This window comes from Salvelinus fontinalis, chromosome 13, assembly GCF_029448725.1.
Source record: "Salvelinus fontinalis isolate EN_2023a chromosome 13, ASM2944872v1, whole genome shotgun sequence".
Lineage (NCBI taxonomy): Eukaryota > Metazoa > Chordata > Actinopteri > Salmoniformes > Salmonidae > Salvelinus > Salvelinus fontinalis.
Genome location: NC_074677.1, coordinates 14653753 through 14659490, shown reverse-complemented (window position 1 = coordinate 14659490; position 5738 = coordinate 14653753). Strand labels below are relative to the sequence as shown.

Here is a 5738-nt window from a genome sequence, read left to right as displayed (position 1 = left end):
TATAAACATTAAAACAAACAACACATGATGTTCATCAAATTATAATATTGCTCTAAACTGACAACCATAGATTACAGTACTAGCTAGATATATTATACGGTAGTACATATCTATTATACTGTACCATTCAGGGCAGGCTACATTTTGATAATTTTATTCAGAAATGTCATGTGCTCCATTCCCCTTGGACAAATATTACTCTGAAGCACCAGAGCCTTGATGGTTATTCCTCCCAGTCACACTCCGTGCTCTACCACATTCAAATGAGCTCCTGTGGAAGTGTGATTAGGTACACAGTGCCTATTTCCCTGAACAGAAGCAACAACCTCTGAAACGCGGTGGAACATTGCCTCATCTACATTTCTTCCCATCACTCAGATATGCAATTAACATTGTTGACACCTAGGCATGTGTACTACTTACTGTACATTGTGACTGTGATCATGGGCATATATGTGAGCAGAAGAGAACAGAAAATACGGAGTAGTTGACACTCAAGCAAACACAGGGAGTCGTTGACTTAAGTGGATGAGCAGTGAGCAGGTCGAGTTGATCATCTGTGAACAAACCTGACAACTGCTAGGGATTTGGCATAGAAAGAGTTCCAGTTCAGTGCAGTGGTCTTGACTTAGTGTATCTAAAGACTAGATCGCCTGTTTTGTGTAAATCAGTTGGACCTTAAGTGCATCTGTCCATAGGATATGAATAACATGAGAAGAGTTAAAGTGATTTTATTTGTGACTTAGCCAGGGTGTGTGGTTTCATCCAAACAGTTAAATATTTGTTACATTTATTTGTTGGGGGCCCCGTGTGGCTCAGTTGGTAGAGCATGGCGCTTGCAACGCCAGGGTTGTGGGTTTGATTCCCACGGGGGCCAGCACAAAAAAAAAAAAAGTATGAATGTACTTGTAAGTCGCTCTGGATAAGAGCGTCTGCTAAATGACTTAAATGTAAATGTAAATGGTTACTTAGCGAATTTAGAATTTCCTGGCTGCAATTTTTGGAGTATGCAACAATGTTAGTGTCAGCGGATGTTATCTTTCAAAAGCATGGGGAAAGAGAGGAGGAAGGGAAGCATAACCTAATCCTGGTAAATTGCAACACTATTGATACACATGGACAAGTTGTGCATGCAAAATATATTTTATGATATTTATGCTCATTCTTAATTAAAAAAGCAGATCTGATCATTTATCTGTTGATATATTTGGGAATGTAGGTAAAATACTTTATCTAATGAACACTTAACATGTAATAAAAAAGTGATTCCACATTTTCCGGTACTTTTGTATACTTTTTAGCCAGTAGTTCAGAAAGTAGCTCTCACTAGCCAAAAGTGGTCCCCGAAATGTTGTACTAGGTCACATGTGTGCACCATTGTGCCCGTCCTGCAAGCTTATTGGATAACGCCTCCCGGGTGGCGCAGCAGTTAAAGGCACTGTATTGCAATGCTAGAGGCATCACTACAGACCCTGGTTCATTCCCAGGCTGTGACACAACCGGCCGTGATCGGGAGTCCCACAGGGCTGTGCACAATTGGGCCAGCATTGTTTGGGTTTGGGAGGGTACGCCGTCATTGTAAATAAGAATTTGTTCTTAACTGACTTGCCTAGTTAAAAAAATGAAATGCTGGGCAGGCCTCTTGCTGGCTGTCACTCAAATGCTAGGGGCTGAACTCCAATTGCTAGGGAGCTGCCCCACATTAGGGAAATGTAGGCAAAATTGCACAGCATAGGTTCAAGAAAACAGTTGATTTCAAACTAGGGATTTCATAGCTAATTGAGGTAAGACAGTAATTCTTCTCCAGTGGAGGCTGCTGAGGGGAGACTGGCTCATAGTAATGGCTGAAATGGAAGCCATGTGTTTGATGTATTTGATACCATTCCACTGCTTCTGCTCCAGTCATTACCCCAAGCCCGTTCTCCCTAATTAAGATGCCACCAACCTCCTGTGTTCTGTGCATAGATTATGCATGTATGGACTATACATTGACACATCCAGCCCAAAGCGGGAGGTTTAAAGAATACTTTCGTACTCTCCAAAGTACCAGAGCATGTCTTTAATGAGCTTTTAGGAATTATCTTTCCATGCATCACATTTGGGGTAAAGTCACTAGTTTATGACTCAGACTCAAACACAGAACAAGGTGTTAATTGCAATGAGAAGCTTTACAAAAGCATTTGCACAGTAGAGATTAACCAGCCTGGCAAGAAGGACCATTTCTTATCTTAAAGAAAATTTCAAAATAACCCTAGCCACATCTTTAAGAGTATACTTGGGAGAGAATTCCGAACTTTTAGGAACTCTTAACCTTCATGTTGGAGTCCTGCAGAAAACTATAAATCGGAGAAGACGAAGAGCCAGACGTTCATGACCTTCATGAACAGATGAGAGAGCTCAGGACAAGGAGGAGCTGTAATAGAAATGGAGCCTTGAAGTGCTTCACTGGAGAGAGTAATAAGCAAAGAAAATCTTCCCATTTGACAAGATCATAGCAATCAGAAACCGGAGGGGTAAGAGGATGATGAAGAATGAGAGATCCCAGAAATTCCAGTTCCAAATGTTATATTGAGGTTTGGAGTGTGGCAGGACCAGGTGGCATGTAGTTTAGTGGTTAAGAGCATTAGACCAGTAACAAAGGTTGCTGGTTTGAATCCCCAATCTGACTAGGTGAAAGATCTGTTTATGTGCCCTTGAGCAAGGCAATCATTGCTATGTAAGTCACTCTGGATAAGAACATCTGCTAATTGACAAAAATGTAAAAACATTTCGATCCCAGGCTGTGTCACAACCGGCCATGACTGGGAATCTCATAGGGTGGTGCACAATTGGCCCAGCGTAGTCCGGGTTTGGCTAGGGGGTCCTTTACTTGGCTCATCGCGCTCTAGCGACTCCCTGTGGCGGGCCGGGCACCTGCAGGCTGCCTTCGGTCGTCACTTGAATGCGTTTCCTCCGACACATTGGTGCAGCTGGCTTCGGGGTTAATGTTTTGGAGGACACATGGCTTCGACCTTCGCCCCTCCCGAGCACTTTGGGGAGTTGCAGCGATGAGAATAGATAAAAAGTGCAGCGAAAAAGAGGGTAAAAACACAATATTTATTTTTAAAGAAACAAAAATTAATATTTTTGAGGTTGAGCCTTATCTAGCATCTGTACTTTACAGCTCTAAACATACATAATTATTTGATTGCAAAATATTTTAGGGTTAATATAGAATGTTATTGGCAAAGTGGTGTTGTGTGATATACAGTACACTTCATCTGCTATTGGTTAGTAAGAAAAATATGGTGTGATTATTGATCAGGTTTGTGAGTAAAGTACATGTCGGATAAAAAACTCACAACAGGCCTGATGGAAACAAATTGTTATTCAACTTTCCTAAATGTAAACAAGTTAGATTATTATTTTGTCGGTGAAGTACATAGATTGTGGAAATGTATTTTTTTCCCCTCGCAATTGTTGATAGAATAACCATGTCACAGTAACCTTGCAGTCACACAATGCCATTTTGTGTTGTGCTACCACTGCAACTTGGAAAAGCATGTACAGTTTAGACAAAATATTAATTTGATTATGATGATCTCAGGGTGGGGAAAGTGCACGGTGATGAGCTTGATGACAACTTTCAATAAGCATCAAGAAAGTGTACTCTGGTGACATGATTGGTGCTTGGCTGCCAATTGACAAATTTCTCTCTTTTCCATAATCATCATGTACCCTCAGCACTGTATATACCAGCTGTTAGCTAGAGCGCATGTGCCAAGCTCAGAGCGGGCACATATTCTGTTTATCGTTTTTGTTGTAAAACCTTTGACAATGTTAAAATGGGATTAGAAACAAACTTTTTTTATATTGGGTAAGGTCACAATTTATGTGCTTGTAAATGGAATGTTAATCCCTCTATGTACTTATGATTATGTTGATCATTAATTTAAGCATGAGAATGTGCTAGTCACCTGCTATTCATTTGGGTGGAGCTCAAATAAATGTGGCAGAGGTGTGTCTACAGATTCTGACGTTGACTTAATTCCACCAACATTTTGCGTGAGGGAACCATGAATAAGGTCTAGCGAACCTACCAGTTTCATTGTGAACGTATTGACTTTATTTTTTCCAGTAGAATTAACGCTGTTCTCCATGCACTGTAATTTACAACTTAATAAGCACTATTGATAAGAGCTAGGTAATCCGTTTGGATAAGGGAGTACATACAAATGTCATGAACCACAAGGGAGACACCGTGGAGACAAGGAATAAAATATATTTATTAAATAAAGTTAACTAAATATAATTAACAGTGGTGTGTGTAATCAGTAGTGTGAGTGTTTGCATGCATAAATGTGATATGCGGTGTTGAAAGGTGCCAAAGCAAACAAACGGCCACAACCAAAATCTATCAGTGTCTGCCTGGAGAGTCTCCTCGATGAATGGGGAAGAGGTGCATTTATCCTGGGACACAGATCCTCCCGGCACCGCCATCCTATTAAGGAAAATAAGAGCATAAAGAAAGAATCGGGCAGACAGTGGGAGGGTCGTCACACCCCCCCATAAAACCAGGGACCAACAGAGACCCCGGAACACCATACCAGTCACAACAAATTAATCCAGCCTTTGCGTCCCTTTGCCCCAGCCAACCTCAGCAACCTTTGCATACAGGAAGCAACCTTTTAGAGGAAAGAAAACGAGACCAGAAGGGAACAGACAGGAGCGACAGAACATGACAATACCAGACATAAGTGGTCAGTCACGCGGACATTCAGGAACCGGGCGCACGAGAGTGCGTCAGCAATGACATTATCAGTCCCCCGGATGTGCCGCACATCGAGATGGAATGCTTGTAAAAATAACCACCATGTCACTAGCCTCTGATTAGGACACATCATGGCCCTCAAAAGGTGAGGGTTATGGTCGGTGTAGACCACAATAGGTACTACTCCCGACCCGATATACACTTCAAAGTGTTGTAACGCCCATATGAGTGCTAGCACTTCTTTTTCAATGACCGAGTAGTTCAACTGATAATGGTTAAACTTTTTGGAAAAGAAACAGGCCTCTCAACCCTAGACAGATCTGCTTGCAGCAAAACTGCACCTGCCCCCACATGACTAGCATCCACCTGCAAGGTAAATTACAAATCCACGCAAGGAGCAGCCAGCACCGGTGTTGAGGTAAGCAACCTCTTTGCATCTTCAAAAGCCTGTTGACAACAAGAACCATACGTAAACAGCCTTAGTTTTCAGCAAATCTGTCAAGGGAGCGATCACAGTAGCGAAGTTTACAAAAACTACAGTAATACCCAATCATTCCCAAGAAACGCATCAGTTCATTTTTAGTTGGTGGTGGAAAAGCATCAATAGCTACCACTTTAGCCCGAACAGGACGCACTTCACTCTGCCGAACCACCTTTCCAAGGTATGTAGCGGTCGCCTGAGCAAACTCACATTTAGCCAGATTGCAGGTCGCCTCACGATCACCTAGGCGGTTGAACAAGCCTTGAATACGGGACAGATGTTCCTCCCAAGTATCTGCATATATCACTACATCATCCAGATAAACAGTGCACCCGGCCAGACACAACCCTAGTCATAAGTCGCAGGTGCATTACGCAGGTCGAAACGCAAAACCGAATACGAGTACAGACCAGAGGGTGTAATAAAGGCAGAGATTTCACATGCCCTACTCGTCAGTGGCACCTGCCAATAGCCCTTTAACAGGTCAAATTTGCACAAACTTAGCTG

The 5738-nt window shown here is 42.3% G+C and overlaps 1 non-coding gene across 1 annotated transcript; it reads left to right on the top strand.

The window, feature by feature from the left end:
* The first annotated feature begins 802 nt into the window (after window positions 1-802).
* On the top strand, window positions 803-877 carry trnaa-ugc (transfer RNA alanine (anticodon UGC)). Its single transcript has one exon. It is a non-coding gene; the product is annotated as a tRNA-Ala (tRNA).
* The last annotated feature ends 4861 nt before the right edge of the window (window positions 878-5738 follow it).